Here is a 26,443-nt window from a genome sequence, read left to right on the forward strand (position 1 = left end):
ATGGTGGCCCTAGTTTTCTTTGGTTTGTGGTAGCATCTAGTCTCTGCCTCTGTCTTTACATGGGTTTCTCTCTGTGTCTTCTTTTCTATCTTTTCTTTTTTTTTTTTGTATTTTTTGAGACCGGCCGCACCATGCTCAGCCAGTGAGCGCTGTGAGCGCATCGGTCATCCCTATATAGGATCCGAACCTGCGGCGGGAGTGCTGCTGTGCTCCCAGCGCTGCACTCTCCCAAGTGCGCCACGGGCTCGGCCCATCTTTTCTATCTTTTCTTTCTTTCTTTCTTTATTTTCCTTTTTGTCTTTTTTCGTGACCGGTAACGGGATCGCAACCCTCGGTGTCGCGCCCGCACCGCAACCGGCAACGGGATCGCAACCCTCGGTGTCGCGCCCGCACCGCAACCGGCAACGGGATCGCAACCCTCGGTGTCGCGCCCGCACCGCAACCGGCAACGGGATCGCAACCCTCGGTGTCGCGCCCGCACCGCAACCGGCAACGGGATCGCAACCCTCGGTGTCGCGCCCGCACCGCAACCGGCAACGGGATCGCAACCCTCGGTGTCGCGCCCGCACCGCAACCGGCAACGGGATCGCAACCCTCGGTGTCGCGCCCGCACCGCGCTCAACCAGTGAGCAGACCGGTCTCTATATGGGATCCGAACCCTCAGCGGGAGCGCCTCCGCGCTCCCAAGCACTGCACTCTACCAAGTGCGCCACCGGGCCGGCCCATTTTCTATCTTTTCTAAGGGCACTTTTCTTTAGATTTAGGGCCCACACTAATTCAGGATGGTCTCATCTTAAGATCCTTACCTTAATTACATCTGTAAAGAACTATTCCAAATAAAGTCACATTCTGAGGTTCTGGGTGGGCATAAATTTTGAGGACCACAGTTCAACCCACACCAGGGTCTTTAAGGTTGGCACCTGGATCCTTTTAAAAAATTACTATTTTATATTTAAACAATTACTTTAGTTTTTTTGTGTTAAAATATATGTAAGATAAAAGGAAATGAATCAGGCACAGAAAGACAAAAACCGTGTGTTCTCACTCATATGTAGAATCAGAAACATTTAAACTTGTAGAAACAGAAAGTAGAATGGTAGTTCCCTGAGGTTGAGAGTTGGAAGGAATGGGGAGATGTTGGTTGAAGGGTAAAAAGTTGAAGTAGGTTGGGAGGAATGAATAAGTATTTAGGGTAACTGCCTTGGGTTGAATGTCTTCCCCAAGCTTAATTTCCACTGTAACTGTTGAGTGGGGGAAGTCCTATTATGGTAATTGAAAGGCAGAGCCTTGAAGAGGTAATTAGATTGTAGGACCATGCTGTAGTGAATGAATTAAAAATGGTGGTCAGGGGCGTGGTTCTGAAGGCTTTAAAAAGAGTGAATGAGAAGTTTGCTCTCTCTCTGCTTCTCCATTTTCTGCCATATAAAACCCTTGCATTGGGCCAGCCTGTGGCTCACTTGGGAGAGTGTGGTGCTGATTACACCAAGGCCATGGGTTTGGATCCCTATATAGGAATGGCCGGTTAGCTCACTTGGGAGAGTGTAGTGCTGACAACACCAAGTCAAGGGTTAAGATCACCTTACCAGTCATCTTTTGGGGGGGGAAGAAAGACCCCTGCATTGCTGTAGAGTCACCTCATCAGATGTGTTCCCTGGACTTTGGACTTCACAGCCTCTGAAACTGTAAGCAGTATATTTCATTTTTGTACAATTACCCAGTTCCAAGTATTTTGTTACAAGCAACAGAAATGGACTAATACAGAAAATTGGTACCAGGAGTGGGGCGTTGCTTATAACAAATACTTGAAAATGTGGAAATGGCTTTGGAACTGGGTGTTGAAGAGGGGCTGGAGGAATTTGGAGGAACAGACTAGAAAAAAGCGTAGATGCTGGTGAAAGTTTAGAAGACAAGAAAACCTGAGAAAGTTTGGAATGTTTTAGAGACTGGTTAAATGGTGGTGACCAAAATACTTTATGGAAATATGGACTATAAAAATTGTTCTAAGGAGGTCAGACAGAAATAAGAAGGAATTTATTGGAAACTGGGGCAAAGATCAACCTTGCTATGAACTGACAAGGAACTTGGCTGCATTGTGTCCACGCCCTAGGACTTTGCAGAAGTTGAAACTTAGTAGTTGTGAACCAGAGAATTTGGTGGAAGAAATTTCTAAGCAGCAAAGCATTAAGGAAGCTGCATGGCTACTTTTAGAAGCCTACACTGAGATAGGGTGGCAAAGGCATGACATAAAGCCAGAATTTAAAAGGGAAGCAGAGTGTAAACATTTGGAAAATTTGCAGCCTGGCCATGTGGTAGAGAAGCAGAGAGAATTTTCAGAAGAAAAGTGCAATGGTGCTAAGAAGATTAGTAAAAAAGAAAGGGACTATCAGGAGAAAGGGGAAAAGGTTCTGAAGGCATTGCAGAAGCTTCTGGGGCCAACCTTTCCATTTACAGGCCCAAAGACCTAGGGAGACAGAATGATCTTGGGGAACAGGCCTGAGGCACCCTCCACAGACTTGCTGCTCAGGATCACCTTGGGAAGCTGCTTCCAGCACCAGCACCCCAGTGCTTTGGCCACTCCAGCTGTAGCTAAGTTGGACCCAGGTGTGGCTGGAACTGCAGCTTGGAAAATATAAACCAGAAGTCATGGCGGCATTCACGTGGTGTTAGGTCTGCAGAATGCCAGAGCTCTGAAGGCTTGAGAGCCTCCACTCTGGCTTCAGAGGATGCATGGAAAAGCCTGGGGGCCAAGGAAGATACCTGTCAGGTGGAGTCACTGCACAGAGCTTCTGCTGGAGCAATGCCAGGTGGAAATGTGGGGTTGGAGTTGCAGCAGAGAAACCCTATCAACACCATGCCTAGTGGAGCCATGGGAGTAGGACTGCCATGGAGACACCAGAGTTGTGGAGCTATCAGTGTGCAGCTCCAGCCTGTGAGATCTAAAGCATCATCTGAGACCAGGAAAACCGTAGAAGTGGAGCTGCCTGAGGACTTGGGGACCCAACCCCTGCACCAGCATGCAGAAGACATCAAACATGGCATCAAGGTATGTGATTCATCAGCTGTAAGATTTAATGCCTGCCCTGCTGGGTTCCAGACTTGTTTGGGACCTGTTACCCCTTTCTTTTGGCCTATTTCTCCCTTTTTGGATGGGAATATGTACTCTGTGCTTGCCCCACTATTGTATCTTGGAAGTAGATAACTTGTTTTTGATTTCACAGATGGGATTTTGAACTTTGGACTTTTGAGTTTAAACAAGTTAAAGACAGTGGGGGTGAAACGAATGTGTTTGTATGTGAAAAAGACGAGTTTTGGGGGGCTAGGGGTGGAATACCTTGGGTTGAATGTATCCTCAAAACTTAATTTCCACTGTAACTGTTGAGGGTGGGAAATCCTATTATGGTAATTGAAAGGTGGGGCCTTGAAGAGATGATTAGATTGTAGGACCATGCTGTAGTGAATGGATTAAAAATAGTGGCCGGGGCATGGTTCTGAGGGCTTTAAAAAGAGAGTGAATGAGAAGTTTGCTCTCTTTGTGCTACACCATTTTCTGCAATATGAGACCCCTGCATTGCTGTAGAGTCACCTCACCAGATGTGTTCCCTGGATTTTGGACAGCACAGCCTGTGAAACTTGTAAGCAATAAATTTCATTTTCTTACAAATTCCTCAGTTCCAAATATTTTGTTATAAGCAACAGAATGGACTAATACAATAACGGATATGTTAACTCACTTGATTCAATCATTCTGCACTTTGTGCACATGAGGGGACTTCAAAGAGTTTGTGGAAAAATTAAATTAAAAGATAAAAATAAAAAATACAACTTCTCAACATAAGCTCTCTGAAGTTCAAGATACTTTTCTAAGTGATTATACCAGCCATTTAGTCTATCCCTGAAGAACTGTGGGTTCTGGGAATTTAACCATGTTAATTCAGTCTTCTTTACATTATTAACTGAAAAAAAATGAGTGTGTTTTAAAGATTTTTTTAAGGTTTGGAAACAAAAAGAAGTCAGAAGAGCCAAATCAGGACTGTAAGGCAGATGCCTAATGATTTCCCTTTGAAACTCTTACAAAATTGCCCTTGTTTGATGAGAGGAATGAGCAGAAGCATTGTTGTGGAGAATAACTCTCTGGTGAAGCTTTCCTGGGTGTTTTTATCCTAAAGTTTTGGCTAATTTTCTCAAAACACACTCATAATAAGCAGATATTATCATTCTGGTCCTCCAAAAAGTGAACAAGCAAAATTTTGAGCATCCCAAAAAACTGCTGCTATGACCTTTGCTCTTGACCAGGCTGCTTTTGCTTTGACTGGACTATTTCCACCTCTTGGTAGCTGTTACTTTGATTGTGCTTTGCCTCCAAGATTGTGCTGGTAAGGCCATGTTTCATCTTCTATTGCAATTCTTTGAAGAAATGTTTTAGGATCTTGAATCCCATTTGTTTAAAATTTCCATTGAAAGTTGTACTCTTGCCTGTAGCTGATTGGGGTGTAACAGTTTTGGTACCCATCAAGTGGAAAGTTAGCTCAACTTTAATTTTTCAGTCAAAATTGTGTAAGCTGAATCAGTTGAGATATCTAAGGTGTTGTCTGTTTTTATGCCGTTAATTTTTAGTCCTCTTCAATTATGACATAAACAAGATTAATTTTTTCCTCAGAAATTGATGTGGTGGTCTGCTGCTGGAGGCTTCATCTTCAATATTGTCTTGTCTCTTCTTACAATGAGTTATCCATTTGCAAACTGATTTTGGAGGGTCATTGTCCCCATAAACTTTTGGTAAAGCATCAACGATTTTGCCATTCTTCCACTCAAGCTTCCCTATGAATTTGATGTTTGTTCTGGCTTCCATTTTAGCAGAATTCATTTTGTTCTGATAAGGGCTCTTTCCAAACTGAAGTCTTATCCTTCTTAGTGCCTCAAACTAGATCCTATTCCAACATGTTATAAGAACTTAGTACGAGTTTATTTTGGTGCAAAAACAGTTTGAAATTCATATGTAGTTTTTTCATAATACGCATTTTCCATGAACTTTTGGAAGACCCTTTGTATATTGTAACATCACTGTGTATCCCATAGTTATGTGATTATGATTTGTCAAAATAAAATAAGTACAAAAAAACAGACATAACATAAAATATTTAACATTTTAACCATTTTAAATGTATAATTCAGTGGCATAAATTACACTCACAATGTTGTGCAACGATCACCACTATATATATCATGCCTCCAATAGAAACTACACATTAAGCAGTAACTCCCCATAGCTCCTCCCATCAGCTCCTGGTCCTGGTAAGCTTTGATTTACTTCCCATCTCTATGAAGTTGCCTATCCTAGATATTGCATGTAAGTGGAATCATACAATATTTTCCTTTGGTGTCTGACTTATTTTACTTGGCAAAATGTTTTCAAGGTTCATCCAGTTGTATCATATATCAGAACTTACCATTTCTTTTTATGGCTGAAAAATATATACCACATTTTGTTTATTTACCCTTCTATTGATGAACACTTGGATTGCTTCCACCTTTTAGCTATTGTGAATAATGCGGCTATAAACATTGATGTACAAATAGCTGTTTGAGTTCTTGCTTTCATTTCTTTTGGGTATACACCCACGGGTAGATTTGCTGGGCTATTTGGGAATTCTGTTTATCTTTTCGAGGAATTGCCAAACTGTTTTCCACAGTGGCTGTATCATTTTCCATGTCTACCAGCCATGCATGAGTTTTTCCACATCCTCTTCAACACTTGTTATTCTCTGGGTTTTTTTTTTGCGGGGGTGGTGGTGGTGCAGTAATAATCCTAGGGTGTGTGAAGTGATATCTTATTGTGGCTTGGATTTGCGTTTTTCTAATGACTAATGATGTCGAGCATCTTTTCATGTGCTTCTTGACCATTGGTGTATCTTTTTTGAATAAATGTCTATTTAAGTCCTTTGTCTGTTTTTTAACTGGGTTGCTTGTCTTTTTGTTATTGAGTTGTAGGAATTCTTTATATATTCTGGATATTAAATTCGTACTAGGTGTATGATTTGCAAATATTTTCTCCCTTTCTGTCGGTTGTCTTTAAACTCTTGTGATAGTGTCCTTTGATGCACACGTTTTGAATTTTAATGAAGTCTAATTTATCTTTTTTTTTTTTTTTTTAGCATATGCTTTTGGTGTTGTATTTAACTATTATCAAATCCAAGGACATGTAGATTTTCCACTATGTTTTCTTCTGAGAGTTTTAGAATTTAACTCTTTAATTTAGGTCTTTAATCCATTTTAAGCTAATTCTTCTTTATGTTGTAAGGTAAGTGTCCAGTTTAGTTCTTTCGTATGTGGATATCCAGCACCTTTTGTTTGTTTGTTTGTTTTTGGTGGCTGGCTGGTATGGGGATACAATCCTTGACCTTGGTGTTGTGAGCACCACACTACCAACTGAGCTAACTGGCCAGCCTCCAGCGCATTTTGTAGAAGAGCCTGTTTTTTCCCTGCTGAATGATCTTGGCACCATAGTTGAAAGTCAGTGGACCACTGTATTAGTTAGCTTGGGCTACCGTAACAAAATACCATAGACTGGGTGACCTAAACAACAGAGTTATTTCTCCCAGTTCTGGAGTCTGGGAAGTCTACGATTAAGGTGACTGCAAGGTAGGTTTCATTCTGAGGCTTCTTCTCTTGGCTTGGAGGCAGCCACCATCTTGTTTTATGCTCATATGTCTTCTTCTTCTTTTTTTTTTTTTTTTGCTCATATGTCTTCTTAGTGTGTGTAAGGGGAGAGAGAGTGTAAGCTCTTTGGTGTTACTTTTTTTTTTTTTTAAACTTGGCTGCTGGCTGGTATGCGATCCAAACCCTTGACCTCGGTGTTATGACACTGTTCTCTAGCCAGCTGAGCTATGTGTTACTTCTTATAAGGGCATTAATCCTATCATAAGAATTCCACCTTCATTACCTCATCTAATTCTAATTACCTCCTAAAGGCCCCATCTCCAAATACCATCACATTGGGGGTCAGGGCTTCAACGTATGAATTAAGGTGGGATACAAACATTCAGTCCATAACAACCACATGTGTGGGTGTTTATTTTTGGACCAATTCTGTTACATTGGTCCATATGTCTATCCTTGTGCCAGTACTGCACTGTTTTGATTACTGTAACTCTGTAGTAGGTTTGAAATTGGGAAGTATGAGCCCTCTAACTTTGTTTTTCTTTTTCAAGATTGTTTTGGCTATTTGGGGTGCCTTGAAATTCCATATGAAATTTAGGATTTTTCCATATGAAATTTCAGTTTTATTCTATTCCTACAAAAAAAGCCATGGGATTTTGATAGGAATTGAATTGAATTTATAAATCAAGGGAAGTATTGTTATCTTAACAATATTAAGTCTTCTAGTCCGTGAACATAGGATTTCTTTCCATTTATTTTGGTCTTTAATTTTTTTCAGCAATGTTTTATACAAGTTGTTCAGTGTACAAGTCTCATGCCTTGTTGGTTAAAATATATTTCTAAGTATCTGTCAGTTAATACAACACATTAATAGAATGAAGGAAAAAAACTACATTATCTCAGTTGATGCAGAAAAAAGCATTTAATAAAATCTAATACCCTTTCATTATAAAAGCACTTCCGTAAATTAGGAATAGAAGGGAACTTCTTCAACATTGTAAAGGCTACGTATGAAAAATCATAGCTAACATCATAGTCAGTGGTCAAAGACTGAAAGCTTTTCCCCAAAGATGCAGAACAAGACAAGAATGCCCTCTTTTGTCATTTCTACTCAGTGTAATATTCGAAGTTGTAGCCAAGACAGTTAGCAAGAAAAAAAAAAAAAAAAGAAAGAAATTAAAGGCCTTGAAAATAGAAGAGAAGTAAAACTATCTTTGTTACAGATGACATGATCTTATATGTGTAAAACTCTCATAAAATACACAAAAAACTGAGAGCTAATAAGAAATTCAGCAAAGTTGCAGAATACAAAAATCACAGAAAAAAAATCAGTTTTATTCCTATATACTTATATTGAGCAATCCTAAGAAAAAATTAATAATACTTTGTTTTTACATTAATATCAAATAGAATGAAATACTTATCATCTGTATCCATTTTTTTTTTTTTTTGGTCCTTTTTGAGACCGGCCGCACTGCGCTCAGCCAGTGAGCGCACCGGACATCCCTATATAGGATCCGAACCCGTGGCGGGAGCGCTACCGTGCTCCCAGCGCCGCACTCTCCCGAGTGCGCCACAGGCTTGGCCCCATCTGTATCCTTTTGACTTAACTAACTTTAGTAGTCCTTGAACGATTTCTCCCTTTTTGGCCAAAAAGATGTATCCAGCCAGTCTTGTCCTATACATTACTACCTCAGACCTGGAATTAGGTAATTCCTCAAGAAGTCCTGGTACCATTCAGTGAGAAATGATATTCAGAGATTACAGTCTGAATTTAGACATGTTTTTGAAGTTAGAATCTTTTTGAGGTGGTATCAGTTGCTTATTTTCTATTCAGTCCTCAGCCTGCATCTGGCTTCTCTTTCCATTTTGTCATTGATATTGTTCTCTTGAAGATCACCAGAATGATCTAATAATCACCGAACCTCATGGATGCTTTTCAGGGATTATCTTATTTGACCTTTCTTAGACATCTAATCCTATTACCCTTTCCCTCCTCGAAACTTTTCCCTTATTGTATAAAATGTCATTCTTATGGTTCTCCTCTTGATTTGCATTTGGCAGTCATCTTTGCATGCCCAGTTACTGTTGTTCCCTCAGCTGTATTTTCCTTGGCCAATTTCTTCATATTATGTGATTTTCTTCCTTTGGGGGGGGTGCGGGGCGACTGGCCAGCATGGGTATCTGAACCCTTAATCTTGGTGCTATAGCACCATGCTCTAACCAACTGAGCTAAACGGCCAGCTCCATGATTTCCTTTCTACTTCTTTACTTCTATTTTGTTTCTAAAATTTAAAATCTATATTTCCAAATGTATGCTTTGACTTGTCTGTTGCCGTCCCACAAAATTGCAAATTCACGTCTTATTTCTTCCTCTGCTAATTACTTGCTCTCCCAAATAGTGCCCTTTCCTTCTCAACCGGTTTTTGTTCACATATTCTTTTTTTTTTTTTTTTTTGTCTTTTTCGTGACCGGCAAGGGGATCACAACCCTTGGTGCGATGTCACCCACACTGCGCTCAGTCAGCGAGTGCACCGGCCACTCCTATATAGGATCTGAACTCACGGCGGGAGCGTCGCTGCGCTCCCAGCGCCACACTCTCCCGAGTGCGCCACGGGGCTGGCCCGTTCACATATTCTTTTAGTTGTTGGCTTCTAGTCACCCAGGTTAGAAACTTCCAAGTCATCTTTGCTTCTTCGCTTTCCCTTATTATCTAGTTTTAATTGCTAACCAAGTCTTGTTGAGACTACATCAGATATGATTTTAAAAACCTTTTTGATTTTTACTGCCACCACCCTAGTTCTGATACTCATTTTGCTTGTTTTGTCTTTTGATTTCCCTTGCTTTTCCCACCTTCTTTTTCTTTTCCCTTCTCTACTGTTTTCTCTACCCCATTCATTTTTACACACTGGAGACAGAATTATCTTTAAAAATTAAAATGTGGTCATCTGTAAGGTAATGAGTTGGCTGCCTTGATATAATTCCAATTCCGCAAGATGGGTACTGGTCAGAGTTTTTCCATGTGGCAAGAGGAAGTGTGTTTCACAGCTCTGATTTCTCTCAGAAATTTTCTTTTCCTTCATGGGAGAGTTTCTGTCTGATTGTCTTTGCTGCTATCATGCTAGCATTGGTAGGGGTCCTACTTAGCCTGTGTGGCGACAGAACCTTTAACTAATTCCTCCCAACACAGCTGAGACCAGGCTATGATTTTTTTTTTAAAACAAGACTTTAGGGCCGGCCCGGTGGCGCACTCGGTAGAGTGCGGCACTTGGGAGCGCGGCGGCGCTCCCGCTGAGGGTTCGGATCCCATGTAGAGACCGATCTGCTCACTGGTTGAGCGCGGTGCAGGCGTGACACCGAGGGTTGTGATCCCATTGCCGGTCGTGGTACGGGTGCGACACTGAGGGTTGCGATTCCATTACCAGTCATGAAAAAAGACAAAAAGGAAAAAATAAAAATAAAAAAATAATAAAACAAGACTTTATCAAAAGCTTAGTATAATAGAGAATTATAATACAGAACAGATATTACTGGCTATGATATATGGCTGATCTAGTAGAAATAGGCAGCATTTACCTGCTGAGCCTCCAGCCTGTCTCCTAGTGAGCAGAGGGCATCTTTTCTTTGAAACTCAGAAGCAGACCTGGGGGAAAGATTTCATTTTTTCCCTCCCTTCTAAGGACCTTACTTCCTGACCTAAACTTTGTTTCTTGGCTGACTGACACTGGGAACGTTAGTTCATTTTAGTAGATTCAGTCCCCTTCCTGCAAGGATGTATTGTTACTCTTTGGCCCCAGTAGAGCAAATAGACCATTAGTATTGGAGAGATTCGTTCATTCAGCAATTTAGGACGTGTCAGGCATGGTTCCAAGTGCTGGACAAATAGTAGTAAGAAAACAAGGTTTGTGCTAATGGTAGGTGGCAAGAGAAAATAAACAGGAAAAACAGTAAAATAATTTTAGATAATAAAGAAAATAGGTTAGCGTAGGATGATATAATTGATTGTGGTGGGGAGAAACAATATTACCTGTTTCTCTGAGAAGCCCATTGGTGGATTTTAAATGTCATCTCTTTAAAAAATTCATTTGGCTCCTATGTTCAGGATGAACTTTAGGGGGAAAGATGGGAAACAGGGTTAGTTAGGAGGCTGTTGGCATAATTCTGGTGTGAAAAGTAATCATTGGAGTAAAGTGGAGATGATGAGAATTAGTTGGGATGTATTTTGGAGATAGAGTCAATAGGACTTTTTGATGAATGTAGGGAAATAAAGAAGACCACGGACCCCTAGGTTTTCAGCTTGAAAAACTAGATAGTTGGTGGCACCATAAAACAAGATGGGAAAACCAGAGAATGAATTCACATGGTAATGGGGGTGAAGGAGGAAGCTATTATTTTCTTACTTTAGATCTCTCTACTGTTTTAAAAATTGCTGAAACAGCTACAGTGTAGTCTAGATCAGGGTTTCTCAAGTTTGATGCTAGTGACATTTTGTACTGAGTAATTTTTTTTTGTGGAGGATTGTCCTGTATATGGTGGGATATTTAGCAGTATACTAGCCAGTAGCACTGCCCCCCAAGTTGTGGTAACTAAAAATATCTCCAAACATTGCCAGATATCTTCTGGGGGGCAAAATTGCTCGTAGTTGAATACCACTGCTCTAAATATTTTTTTCCATATACCCTAAAGACCTTTCTGAATTGTTTTGTTCTATGTAGCTGTTTCTCATATCATTCTCTTATATAAATTCTGATAATGTAGCACATTGATTGACTTGCCAGTTTTCTTTTCTTGCCTCTGTGCCTTTTTAAAAGTCATATTTTAGGGCTGGCCTGGTGGCGCACTCGGTAGAGTGCGGCGGCGCTCCCGCCAAGGGTTCGGATCCCATATGGGGACTGGTCCGCTCACTGGTTGAGCGCGGTGCGGGCGCGACACCAAGGGTTGCGATCCCGTTACCAGTCATGAAAAAAGGCAAAAAGGCAAAAAAAAAAAAAAAAAAAGTCATATTTTATTCAGCCATAACTACTGCTTAAACTAAGCATATTTCTTTCCAGGACGTTTCTATTTGTGTGTATATTTTAACGTGATTAAAATATGTACAATTTTTTCCCCTGAGTTTTAACCTAAATTTGCATTCTTTTTTTTTTTTTTTTTTTTTTTTTTTTGTCTTTTTCCGTGTCCGGCAACGGATCGCAACCCTCAGTGTCGCGCCCGTACCGGACCGGGGACCGGCAACGGAATTGCAACCCTCGGTGTTGCTCCCGCGCCTCGCTCACTCAGCGAGCGGGAACCGGTCTGTATGTGGGATCCGAACCCTCGGGCGGGAGCGCCGCCGCGCTTCCCAAGCGGCGCACTATCCAGTGCACCACCGGGCCGGCCCCTAAATTTGCATTCTAAGCACTTTCCTCTGTTATTAAGATCTACTTGTAAATATAATTTTAATGGCTGCCTAATATTCTATGCAATAGGTAAACAATAATATAGGGACATTCTTTCATTTTTAGGTTGGTTAAAATTTTTTCTCTATTAAAAATGGTGCTAAATTGGGGAGCATAATGGGACAGAGGAGAGATAGTCAAATGGTACAGAATTTCTTTCTAGATGGAAATATTCTAAAATTGATTGTGGAAATAGTTGTACAACTCTGTGAATATACTAAAAACCATAGAATTGTGTACTTTAAATGGATGAATTATATGGTATATAAATTATATCTCAGTAAAGCTGTTATAAAACTAGGAAGCTAAACTAAACAATGTGTTATGTGTAAGTTTTGTCTGTAGCTCTAGTTTCCTAGAAATGAAATTACTGGCTTAAGGCAGTTGAAAAATATATTTGAAATAGGTTTATTGAGGTATGATTTATATAGAGTAAAACTCACCCTTTCATTGTACAATTCTGTAAGGTTTGACAAATGCATATAGTGTTGTAACTAACACCATAATCAAGATACATCAGCCTCCAAATTCCTTTATGCCCTTTTATAACCAACCTTTCCCACCAAACCTTAGCCCCTAGGAACTCCTGATCTGTTTTTATTCTGTAACTTTCTCTTTTCAGAAAATCATGTATATTGGCTTCTTTCACTTAGCATTATGTGTTTGAGATTCACCCATGTTGTTACATGTATCTTGCTGACTAATATTTCATATATGGATGTACCACAGTTTATCCATTCACCAGTTGAAAGACATTTGTGTTGTTTCTGGTTTTTGGTGATTATGAATAGTCACTACAAACATTTGCCTATAGGTTTTTAAAAGTATACTATATTTATAATAGGAATACACTTCTTTGACAATTTGCTATTTCAACAAAGTTTTTTTTTTTTTTTTCCTTTTTGTCATTTTTACTGACCGGTAACGGGATCGCAACCCTCGGTGTCACGCCCCTACCGGGGACTGGCAACAGGATCACAACCGGCGGTGTTGCGCCCGCACCACACTCAGCCAGTGAGCGGGAACCGGTCTCCACATGGGATCCGAACCCTCGGCAGGAGCGCCACCGCGCTCTCAAGTGGCGCACTCTCCAGTGCGCCACTGGGCTGTCCCTATACATATGTTTTTAAATATTTCATTTTTTAAACAGTTTGTTGCTGATATATAGAAATGTAATTGGATTTTTGTATTTTTACCTTTTAAACTGCAGCTTGCTAAATTCATTAATTCTAGAAGCATTTTGGAGATTCCTTAGGATTGTCTATATACATTATTATATTTTGTATGAATAAAGACCATTTCCCTTCTTTCTTTCTTTTTTTTTTTTTTTTTTTTTTTTTTTTTTTTTTTTGTCTTTTTTCCGTGTCCGGCAACGGATCGCAACCCTCAGTGTTGCCCCAGTACCGGACCGGGGACCGGCGACGGGATCGCAAGCCTTGGCGTTGCTCCCGCGCCTCGCTCAGCCAGTGAGCGGGAGCCGGTCTGTACGTGGGATCCGAACCCCCGGACGGGAGCGCCGCCGCGCTTCCCAAGCGGCGCACTATCCAGTGCGCCACCGGGCGGCCCCCTTTCTTTCTGACTACTATGGCTTTTATTTGTTTTTTTTGCTTTATTGCACTGGCTAAGTCTTCCAGTGCAGTGTTTAATGAAAGTGGTAAGAGTGGACATCCTTGCCTTATTCTCAATTTTAGGGTGAAAGCATTTGGTCTTTCACCATCAAGTGTTAAAGCTAGTTGTAAGATTTTCATAGATGCCATCTCTCAGTTTGAGAAATTCCCTTCTATTACTGGTTTGCTTAGAGTTTTCTACATGAATGGGAGTTAAATTTTGTCTAATGGTTTCTCTCCATTTATTGAGTGGATCATATGGTTTCTTCTTTTTTCTTCTTTTTTTTGGGGGGGACTGGTAAGGGGATTGCAACTCTCAGCAAGGTGTCGTCTGCACCACGCTCAGCCAGTGAACACACTGGCCATCTCTATATAGGATCTGAACCCGCAGCCTCGGTGCTCCCAGCACCACACTCTCCCAAGTGAGCCACGGGCCAGCCCTTCTTCTTTTTTATTCTATTCATTTGCTTTCCCCCTGAAATTTTTTTTTGTCAGTTGGCCTCTACAGGAATCTGATGCTTTTTGAATGTTGAACTAACCTTGCATTTCTGTGATAAGCCCCATAGACTAGATTCAGTTTATATTTAGATAAGAATTTTTGTATATCATGAGCAATATTGGTTGATAGTTTTCTTGACTGTTTTATCTGATTTTGGTGTCAGGGTAGTGCTGGCCTTATAAATTAAGTTGGAAAATATTCCTGTCTTCTAATTTCTGAATTAGGGTGTTTTAGGTTTTAGTTTATGTTTTAGTGAGATCACTATTATATCTTTCTTAAATGTTTGATAGTTTTGTCAGTAGGCCATCTGGGCTTGGAATTTTCTTTGTGAGGTCCACTTAATTTTTGAGTTTCAAAATAGATATGGGATTTTCTATTTTTTTCCTATTTTATTTTTAGTAATCGGAGTCTACTGAGGCATTTGTCCATTTCATCTGAAGTATTTCAATTTTTTAGCATACAGTTGTTCATAATATTTCCTTATTATCCTTTTTTAATGTCTCTGGGTTTGTAGTGGTGTTCCCTCTTTAATTTCTGATATTGACAGTTTGTGTCTTTATTTTTTCTTTGATCAGTCTAGTTAGAGGTTTTTCAATTATACTGATTTTTGGATAGAACCAGCTTTTGGTTTCACTGATTTTTATGCCATTTTTCACTTTCTATTTAATTGATTTTTGCTTGTATCTTTATTATTTCTCTTTTCACTTCTATTGGGTTTGTGTTGCTTTCTTTTTGCTTGCTTTTTAATTTGAAGTTATTGTTCTTTAAGGCCTTAAAGCTATGAACATCTCTAAGCACTGCTTTAAATGCATCCCAAAACTCTTGGAAAATTCTTTTAATTATCATTCAGTTCAGAATATTTGCTGAGGCCATTTGCCCCAGGGCCCTGATGACAATGGTGGCAGTGGGCCTCAGCCTTGCCTAGTGCCATCAGCAACTAGGCTGACCACAAGTGAGGGGGTGGGGTGCTGAAAGCCTCCTAACCAAAAGCCCCCAGGGCCATGAGTTGGGGGGCTCCTTCCTCCCCTTACCCCAACCATCTTAGAGTGTACTTATTAGACACGTGTGTTTCTGTGGGGTGTGAAACTTACCTGCTCATGTCCTTCACCAAGTTTCTGCTTAGATTTTTCTAATTCACTTTTAAGGGTTCTTTTTTCATTGATGTTAGTCTTTGTGTTAAATTTGTTCCTTATCAACTGACGTTAAAATTAATTAAAAAAGAAACAACCCCCCCAAAAATTTGCTTATTTCGTCTGTTATTTTTTTTCTTTTTACTTTGACGTACGGTTTATTTAGAAATAGGTTTAATTTTTAAATTTTGGCATTATAATCATCTTATTTGTTAGTGATTTTATAGTTTAAAAACCCTGAGATCAGATAATGTGCTCTGTTATACCAATTATTTGTATTATACAGGTGCTTTTTTTTATGATCAAGCACATGGTATATCTTAGTGCTTCTGTGTACACTTAAAACAGTTCTGTTTTAACAACTGTCAGTACTATAAATCTGCAATCATAGTTGGAGATTTTGCTTATCCTTTTAGTTCTGTTTTTTGCTTAATGTGTTTTGCAGTTGTGTTTAGTTGCTTCACATTTAGAAATATGTCTTGTTGATGATCATATATTTATTTTTTAACTTAATTTAATTTTTTTTGGTGGCTGGCCAGTATGGGATTTAAACCCTTTGAATGATAATATTAAATGATAGTTTATTTCTGTAATACTCTTTCTCTTTAAGTCTACTTTATCTGACATTAATATAGTTGCATCAGGTTTTTTATGCTTAGTATTTGACTGATACATGATCCCCTTCCCCATTTTACTTTCAACCCATATCTATAGTGGGTCTTGCCTTTTTCTTCAAACTGACACTTTTTAATTGTGTTTATTCCTTTTGGATTTAATGTAATAATTGTATAGTAGGGTTTAAGTCTTACATCTTGATATTTGTTTTTTATTGATACCCTTTGTTCTGTTTCTCCCTTATTGTAGGTGGATTGCATCTTTTTCACTGTTCCATTTTGACTGTTTAGGTATATATCATGTCATCACCCTTAAAAATTCTATCATTCGAAGACCCTTATAACAGTGTATTTCATTTATGTCCCTCCCTTCCTTCCCCCTCCATGTTTTAGGCCATTTATATTTTACTTTTATGTATGTTTATTATTATTATTATTATTTTGGTATTTAGTCATCTAATGGATTCTTAAGTTATTGTATTATGATGGCACATTGTTACCTGTATTAATTTTTATGCTCAAATTATCCCAAATTCAGTCAGTTGGAGCTCCTCCAACCTAGATTCTTGGTTTTTTGTTGTTGTTGGTATTGATTTTTTGAAAAACATATTCATCAGCTTTTTAGTTCTTTCTTTTTGACACAGTGTTCTTTAATTTAATCATGTTACTCCTCTACTTAAAATTCCTTAGTGACTTTCCATTAACCATATGATAAGGTCCCAAATCATTCAAGGCTGGGCATATGTGGCCCTGATTATATATCTAGTTTTATCTCTTGTCTCACTTGCACCTATACTCCATTTTTTCTAACTGTTGTGGACCTCTTTCAATTTCTCTGTCCACTCTGGTAAACTAAAACTCCTTCCCTCTTCCTATAGCAAATTCTTTTTCATTCTTCTGAACTAAGGGATATCTTTTAAATTTACAGATGAGGTTAAATATGTGCTAATTAAATCCCATAGCATTTTGTTCTTCTCTGTGATAGCATTCATCTAACTTTGTAATTCTTTATATAATGTCTGTATTCCCTGATAGACTGTGAAAGAGTGTGTGGGAACTCTTTGTTTTATTTCCTGATCTATTTTAACATAGTGACCAGCACAGTTTGTGCCTGATTTGTAAGAGGCAAATATTCAGTAAATATTTGTTGGCTAACTGACTGAACTGGGCACTATCTATATATATATGCCCTTGGGTGATTTATTTTTTCTCATCTCTAAAGTTGAGAGAATATCTGTCAGCATTAAATTATCTTTCAAGTAACTTCATTTTTGGAATTCTTTAATTATATGTGGTAGGAATGCTAAGGAAACTAACTAAATTTGAGTATAAAAATCACAGTATGGAGTAGGGTGAGGGAATACTGGTTGAGTAGTAAAAACCTGGTAGATTTCATTTATTTAGTGTTTTTATTTGGTTTAGAAAGGCTTCAGGGTATGAATGCAGTGGAGAATGCTGCACCTTAGTACAAAGTCTGGCTCTGACACCAGATGGATACCCTTGGACAATCTGAATTTATGCATAAATTAAATGGTGTCTGTCTGGGTCTACAAATGCATGTAATATTTTAAGGCTGTTTATTCATTTAATAGTGTGTACGGAGCACCTGCTCTGTACCACACAAATGAAATACGGTGGTATAAACAAACTCACATATTATGTGCCCAAGAAATAGGAGTTCAGTCATTGAGGAGTTTCAGACATTTAGGTCCAGTGTCTCAAAACTGGTAGTTGAGCCAGTCTAGACCCTGCTCCCTTGAGCTAGTCTACTTTATGTTCTTTTTTAAGTAGAAGAATCAAAATGAGTTTTTGTAGTAAGAGTGGATGATAACAGGAAATTTTTTGCTTTGGGAAGATTCACACAACATATTAACACCAAAGTAATGACATAGTAAGGTAAAAAATTAGAGCAGGCGGCCTTAATTGAGAGAAAAATGGTGTGATTGACAAAAAACAGAGGACAATGACAGAATGGTAAGTGAATTTGAGAGAAATGGTGGTTCTGAAGAGGTTCTGGTTCTTGAAATAGGTTCTGAAGTACACATGGAGCTTCCTAACTAAATATGGATGCAAAGTTCATTGAATCAGAGAAATGAAACAAAGTGACGCAATTGTTGTATACCTTACAAGTTTGGGGATCTTTATAAAAATTGGTTATTTCAATAAGCTTTATTCTTTGGATGCATTTTTATAAATTTAGCTTATTTCTTTGATAAAGATGGAGTGTATTTTCCTTAAATAATAAGAATAACTTTATGTTTGCATTATTTATTCAACAAAAATTCATTATTTAAATTGTATGGGGTGTTGTCTTAGGTTTATCTTTAAAGGAAAGAATAAAATTGTTTTTTCTTAGGTAATTGAGCAATAAGAATTTCTTTAGTTGGAATGATTTAGCCTAATAGTTGGCTTCATAATGATCATATATGTATGTATAATGATTATATATTCTGAAAGTGGAGATCACACACAAGAGACTTTGTAGGTTATCCTGGCTCATCTGACTCTTTACAAACCTTATAATTGTTTTGTTAGTATATTTTGGTGAGGCGGAGGGGAGGGTAGTTGCATGCCATTATAATTATTTATAATTTCCATAATTATTAGTACTTCATACTCTGAGATATCAGAGGACTATACAATATTATTATTATTATTATTTTTTTTTTTTTAAAAGATGACCGGTAAGGGGATCTTAACCCTCGACTTGGTGTTGTCAGCACCATGCTCAGCCAGTGAGCGAACCGGACATCCCTATATGGGATCCGAACCCGTGGCCTTGGTGTTATCAGCACCGCACTCTACCGAGTGAGCCACAGGCCGGCCCCTATACAATATTCTGATTTACTCATTTTTCAAATAATTCTATGACAGAAATGTATTCAAGTGGCATCTTCTTAAAGGAACAAGTACATCCCTATATGGGATCAGAACCCGTGGCCTTGGTGTTATCAGCACCGCACTCTACCGAGTGAGCCACAGGCCGGCCCCTATACAATATTCTGATTTACTCATTTTTCAAATAATTCTATGACAGAAATGTATTCAAGTGGCATCTTCTTAAAGGAACAAGTATTTTATGGTTATCTTTGAACATTTTACTTATAAAGACAGCGTTGTAGATAATTTGAAAGATTAAAAAAGGTATGAAGATAATCTCTTGTAATTTTACGACTCTGTGTATTTATAATTATGCATAAATTTATCTTGTATATATATATTATTTTTTAAATGAAGGTAAGCTAAAATTTTTTCTTTGATATTTGTTATATAGTTGTATAAAATTTAAACACAGGTAGAATCTTTACCTGTGTATGGTTTATGGTGTAAGTACCGCCATAAACAGGACACGCAACACTTTTATCATCCCAAAAAACTCCCTCACGCTACTCTTTGTAGTCATACCCTCTGTTCATTCTTAACCACTGGCAATCACTGTAGTGTTGTTCTCTGTCACTATAGTTCGTCTTTTTGAGAATGTCATAAATGGACTTATGTAGTATGTAACATTTTGAGACTGACTTATTAGAATCAATATTTTTTCTCTTCAAGTGAAATTTAGACAGTGAATTCGGAGGGTTGTTTTGACATCTCCCTTTATGTTGTGGTTGTCATATATACATACATAATAACCATATAATATAATGTTATAATTTTTACATTCAACTGTCATAGTTTAAAGAACTCAAGAATAAAAGAATATTTCCATATTTATAAGTAATTATATTTATTCAGATATTTACCATTTCCGTTCTTTCTGCAATTCTTGGTGTTCTGGATTTTCTGCTAATAGCATTTCACTTTTGTATGAAGAACCTTTCTTAACACTTGTTCTAGAGCAGGTCTTTTGAAAATGAATACTTTCAGTTTGACTTCATCACAGCATGTCTTTATATCATCTTTATTACTAAAGGGTACTTTAATTTGATCGTAGATTCATGTGTTGACAATTCTTTTAGCATGTTAAATATGTTTTTCCACTTTCTTTTGGCATCCATCGTTTCTGGTGAAAAATCTGCAGTTAAAGTCATGTGATGTTTTTCTCTGTTTAAATAATTTTTTGTCTTTAGGTTTCAGCAGTTTGATTATGAGTGTCTTGGTGCAGATATCTTTGGGTTTATCATGTTTGGGGTTTGCTTAGTTTCTTGAATCAACAGATGTATGTCTTTTATCCAATTTGAGAAGTTTTCAGTCATTATTTAAGTATTTTTTCTGCACTGCAGTCTTTCTCCTCTCCTGGAATTCTGATGACGTAAATGTTACACCTTTTGATATCTCATTCTTTATTTTACTATAGTAAAATATACTTAAAATAAAATTTGCCATTTTAACCATTTTTAAGTGTATAATTTAGTCACATTAAGTACAAGGTTACTTCACATAGTTTGTGGAAAAATAGAATTGAAAGATAATACAAATCTTTCCATGAAGTTTTTTTTTTTCCCTTTTTTTTTTTGTGTCCGGCAACCGATAGCAACCCTCAGTGTCGCGCCCATACCGGACCGGGACCGGCAACGGGATCGCAACCCTCGGTGCTGCGCCCGCACCTTGCTCAGCCAGTGAGCGGGAACCGGTCTGTATGTGGGATCCGAACCCTCCACGGGAGCGACACCGCGCTCCCAAGCGGAGCACTGTAGCAGTGCGCCACCGGGCCGGCCCCTTTCCATGAATTTTTTGAAGTACCCTCGTACATTCACATTGTTGTATTACCATCACCACCAACTATCTCCAGAACTTTCTACATTATTTTCTTTTAAGTCTACATAGAATTCCATAGTACAATGTGTATTAATAAGTTATTTAACCATTTCTATGCAGAGGGACTTTTTGATAATTTTTCATTGTTGTAAATAATGTGGCAACAAATGTCTAACCTAAGTCCTAAAGGCAAGCTTTTACCTTTCATTTTTATTTTTGTCATTTTTGCAGTGGCAGTTTCTAGAGGTTAGGAGATTTGTAAAGGATATAGTGTGTTAGCTAAAATAAAAGCCTTTATTCTATTATTAGTTATTGCTGTTTCTTTTTTTAAAATTCATATTAAAATATTTATTTTATTTTATTTTTTATTTTTTTGGTGGCTGGACAGTATGGGGATCCAAATCCTTGACCTTGGTGTTACCAGCACCACACTGTAACTGACTAAGCTAACTGGCCACCCCTATTATATTTTAAATGTGTATATGATATGACTTATCAGGGCTTAAAATTTTATTTTCTGTGTATCAGAGTGATACATGATTATTTGAGATTTTTGATTATTAACTGTTTATAGTTGAGATATATCAATTCTTATACACACTGTAAAGGTTAATTCTAAGTGTCAATTTGGTTAGATGAAGGAATGCTGAGAAACCTGGTAAAGTTATCTTTTTAGGTGTGTCTGTGAGGATTTCTGGCAGAGATTAGTATGAGAGTCTGAGTGGACTGCGTGGGAACCATCCAATCCATTGGGGGTCTGGAGAGAACAAAAGACCAAGGAAAGAGGTGAAGCTCTCTCTTGATCCGATGGAGCTGGGATACATTCTTCTCTCCTGTCTGTGGACATCAGAGCTCGAGACTCCTCAGCTTTTGGGTTCCAGGACTTACACGAAGAACATCATCAGCTTCCCTGGTTTTGAGGCCTTTGGACTTGGACTGAGCCATGTTACCGGCATCCAGTTTGTAGACGGCCTATGGTGGGACTTTTCTTCATAATCGCATTAGCTATGAGACTCTTCAGCTTTTGGGTTCCAGGACTTACACCAAGGACACCATCAGCTTCCCTGGTTTTGAGACCTTGGACTTGGACTGAGCCATGTTACCGGCATCCAGTTTGTAGACGGCCTATGGTGGGACTTTTCTTCATAATCGCATTAGCTATGAGACTCTTCAGCTTTTGGGTTCCAGGACTTACACCAAGGACACCATCAGCTTCCCTGGTTTTGAGACCTTGGACTTGGACTGAGCCATGCTACGGGCATCCAGTTTATAGACAGCCTATTGTGAGACTTTTCTTCATAGTCATGTGGGCTAATTCCCCTAATAAATCCCTCTCATATTATTATAACATATCCTATTAATTCTGTCTCTCTGAAGAACCCTAATACACACACATACATAATTAATATTTATAATTGAGTTGGTATATATTCTTGGTTTAAAGAGGGATGCTTCAAGTCTAAATGCTTCTTTTAAAAAATGAATAGCTAGTCTTTAAATGTGATTCTAAAACAACACATATAGATATTTTATAAGAGTTTGAGAGATGTGATAGAATTAGTCTAGTTTCTGTAGATAGGAAAGCAATTTGGATTACTTTCCAACATGTAACATGCTGATAAGTAATACATACAGATTATGCATTTACCTCACTTTTAGAAAGCGATGGCATATATGCACTCATTGAAATGTTTTTCAGAAGGGCAAATAACTCTTGTATTAAATGAATGATCCAGAAATGTTGAATTTTCATACATCTTATGTATCATTTTATTGATTTCTTTTTTGCTGGTGTGTCAGATTAGCTGGCATGAATGTAACATCACACTATAGATTAGGTTTGAGAACTAAGAGATATGAAAATATAGTTAAAAATTATTTTGTTACAATTTTGAACTTGAGCTTCTGTTCTTTACTTGTATTATCTTGTTTAATATATTAAATGTTATACTAAATTATAATTACATACAGTCTTATTATCACACATTGTGGTTTTGGAGAAACACAAGGAACTTAGATATTTGGCAATGTCTTTTTCATGATTGGAATGAATATTCAGTTACAAGTAAGACTGAACTGACTGGGCTTGCTTTGAAGTTATTCTTCTTTAAATAAAATCCTTGATGATATCTGGTTAGTTGTATAACATATTTCCCTCTTAAGTTTAAGAAATCCTATTTTCTAATATATGCATGCATGATAGCCATTAATGTTCAGAAGTAGAGATTTTGGTTGTTGTTTTTTTTTTTTCTTTTTGTCTTTTTTACTGACCGGTAACGGAATCGCAACCCTCGGTGTCGCGCCCGTACCGGGGACCGGCAACGGGATCGCAACCCTCGGTGTTGCGCCCGCACCACGCTCAGCCAGTGAGCGGGAACCGGTCTCCACATGGGATCCGAACCCTCGGCGTGAGCGCCGCCACACTCCCAAGCAGGGCACTCTCCAGTGCGCCACCGGGCCGGCCCTAGATTTTGGTTGTTTTTAATTGGTATTTACTTTTCCCTGTTGTTTTCATGGAAAAATATTTTGAATTTGTTGGGTATTATATGCAGTATACTTTTCTTGGCTTTATCATAAATTGTATTTTATTTAATTAAGGGTAGGCATTTAATTCTGAAAATTTTTGCCTTGTAATAAAAATGAAAATTTAAAAGGGCAAAATTGTAGAAGACTCTTCCTGTTATGGTTTACTGTATAACATATGTATGGCTGTGTTGAATACAATGTCTGTCAGTACAGTTTGGTGCCACTCACTGCCTAAGGGTCCAGTAGTTGTAAGCACATTACTTTTGCACAGTTAATGCAAATGTTAACACAGTGAAAAATGCAAGTAATGTATTAGTATTACTGTGAAAATAGTTCTGACTTTGGGGACTTCTGAAAGAGTCATGGAACTCCTGTAGGTTTGAGAACCACACACATAGAACTGCTGCTTTAGATGTTCTCTTTTTCAAAGGCTTCTTATATGGCTGCAGGTATTTGCAGGCTGAATAATCTTTGCTTCTGACTTAATCTCACAGAAGCTTTGAAGAAGCTGGACATCAGTTGGCCCTTCAATTTTTGGTCAAAATATGATTTCAGAGATTTTTTAAAAATTCTTACATTTTTGTGGTTGTAGTATTTGCCCCTTCATTGAAATCAAGGATCACTAATTAAAGTCAAGGTGTCCAAAGTTTTAATTTTTACTGTGCATAATTGAAGAAACTTTTTATTTGTCGTTTTGTTTATAAGTTTTATAATTTACAAGTTTATATTTGCTGTGGATTTAAAAAGCACAAAATATTTTCTGTGAGGAACACTGGATTTTATCATAAATGTTCCTGATTTTCTGAACTAATAAACAAATTTATATATCATTTTAGACTGGAAAACTCGATGACAAAAACTGTGGTTTAAAAATTTCAGTCTTTTTTTTTTGCTCAGCCAGTGAGCGCACCGGCCATTCCTATATAGGATCCGAACCCGCGGTGGGAGCATCGCTGCGCTCCCAGCGACGCACTCTCCCGAGTGCACAACGGGGCCGGCCCAAAAATTTCAGTCTTGTAAAGAATCATGGGAACACTTATTTCCTTTTTCCTTAGTTTACTTTTAAGGGTAAATATAGCATTCTACACATGAAAATTGAAAGACACTATCTGACTATTCAAAATGATTTTTCTTCTTCAAGTCTGGGTAGCTTGATGCTCTCCTTAGCTGTTGTGAAAGAAGTCATAAAAGCAGTCATTTTAAGGTGACAGCTTTTCATAGTTGAATCTTCTTTTTTAAGCTATTTTCTCAGTGATGACTGGGGATCTGAACTATTTATTCGGTGATAAATTTTGGCCATTTTTATGTTAAGTTATTGTAGCTATTTGAACAGAGTTTTTTCCATTAAAATATGTACAAGTAATGTAAATTTAACACTCGAGTGATAATGTTCTGTGAAACTGTAATAGAACATTTCTAATGGCTGGTTTGTTATGAACTGGTTTGTTACTTATGAACTTGAAATTTATTCAGTTACTTCATTTTACAGAATTATGAATTTTTAAAATGCATATTGCCTCCACTGCTTCTTACTTAGAACTTTGGCTTTTGTGGGCCGGCCCGTGGCTCTCTCGGGAGAGTGCGGTGCTGATAACACCAAGGCCCCGGGTTCGGATCCCATATAGGGATGGCCGGTTCGCTCACTGGCTGAGCGTGGTGCTGACAACACCAAGTCAAGGGTTAAGATCCCCTTACCGGTCATCTTTTAAAAAAAAAAAAAAAGAACTTTGGCTTTTGAAATTAAAAAAAAACAGTAAAAAAGGGCCGGCCCGGTGGCGCACTGCTATAGTGCGCCGCTTGGGAGTGTGGTGGCGCTCCCGCCGAGGGTTCGGATCCCACATACAGACCGGTTCCCGCTCACTGGCTGAGCGAGGTGCGGGAGCAACACTGAGGGTTGCGATCCGTTGCCGGACACGGGGGAAAAAAAAAAAACAGTAAAAAAGATTTTAAAAAATTTTTAAAAAGGTAAAAAATGATAATAGTAACTTTGGCTTTTAGTCTACATAATATTAAAAAAACACTTCTAATAAAGTATACTGGCAGCACGTGAAATGTGAATTACAAATGATAAGTATACCTACAGCAAGTTGATAGATAGCCAACCTTGTTTTGATGGGCAAATCAAGTCTGTTTAATTTTTAGTTTTATGTCAAAGTAATTTCAGCAGAAATAATCATTTTTAAAAATTAACTTTACACACATTTTATAATGAATAAAAATGTGGAAAGAAGATGGATTTGATTCCATTTTAAAGGAAGAGTTGTTAATATGTTTAAGATGGATTTTTTATTTAAATGACTTTGAGAGAGAATGAGACCTACTTTTATAGTTTCCTTATCAAGTTTTCTGTCTCTGTTATACTAATTTGAGTTCTTAGTTTATGCCTCGCCTGAGAGTGAATTGTTAGCATCAAGTTTGAGAGTGTGGAGAGAACTTTTAGGATTATTATCCATTATGTTATATGGGATGAAGAATTTGAACCGCAGAGGAGTTAAGTGTCTTACTTAAGGTCTGTTTGTGAATTAGTAACAGAGCAGTAACTAGAATGTAGTAGTATTAAAAGTAGCAGTCTTTCCTGAGACCTATTATATATTTGATGGCAAATATTTTCCCCATTTAACTAAATTTTTTTCTTTGTATAGTTAGTCTTCACTTCTTTTTATTTTGATATGCCTGAATTTCATTTGCCACAGTTTAGTTAAAACATTAGTCTCCTGGGCCTGCCCGTGGCTCACTTGGGAGAGTGTGGTGTTGTTAACACCAAGGCCACAGGTTTGGATCCCTATATAGGGATGGCCGGTTAGCTCACTTGGGAGAGTGTGGTGTTGTTAACACCAAGGCCACAGGTTTGGATCCCTATATAGGGATGGCCGGTTAGCTCACTTGGGAGAGCGAGGTGCTGACAACGCTAAGTCAAGGGTTAAGATCCCCTAACCGGTCATCGTTCAAAAACAAAACAAAACAAAACAACAACAAAAACACCAGTCCCCTAACGATACGGTTCAGATTCCATGTATTATGGTAGAGTAAATGTGAGTAATTGCATAAAGTATAAACTTCGATGCTGGTTCTTTAGTCAACAGATCACCTAACAGACCATCATAATCAATGACCAGTTATGTCACTTCTTTCAAAGTCTGTTGGAGTTGGTCACTGTGCATCTGTTATTCAGTTTGTACATAGAGAGCAAAGTGTGAAGTTGTACTGCATATTTTTCTTCCATGTGACATTTTTTAAAAATGGGTAATCAAAGGACAGAATTGACCAACAAAGATGA

At 38.1% G+C, this 26,443-nt stretch overlaps 1 protein-coding gene across 3 annotated transcripts in view; it reads left to right on the plus strand.

Moving 5' to 3' along the window:
• The window catches only part of ZMYM4 (zinc finger, MYM-type 4), a 144,831-nt gene that overhangs the window by 8,789 nt on the left and 109,599 nt on the right, over nucleotides 1-26,443 (plus strand). Inside the window, exon 1 of one of the 3 annotated variants that reach the window (XM_008585310.1) lies at nucleotides 3,003-3,043. The exons of the other annotated variants lie outside the window; for them this stretch is intronic. The gene's annotated coding sequence lies outside the window, so the exon portion shown is untranslated. Of the gene's footprint in view, nucleotides 1-3,002; nucleotides 3,044-26,443 lie in introns of those variants that run through there. 3 annotated transcript variants of the gene reach the window in all.

Source organism: Galeopterus variegatus, unplaced genomic scaffold, assembly GCF_000696425.1.
Source record: "Galeopterus variegatus unplaced genomic scaffold, G_variegatus-3.0.2 Scaffold106, whole genome shotgun sequence".
In the NCBI taxonomy this organism is placed as follows: domain Eukaryota; kingdom Metazoa; phylum Chordata; class Mammalia; order Dermoptera; family Cynocephalidae; genus Galeopterus; species Galeopterus variegatus.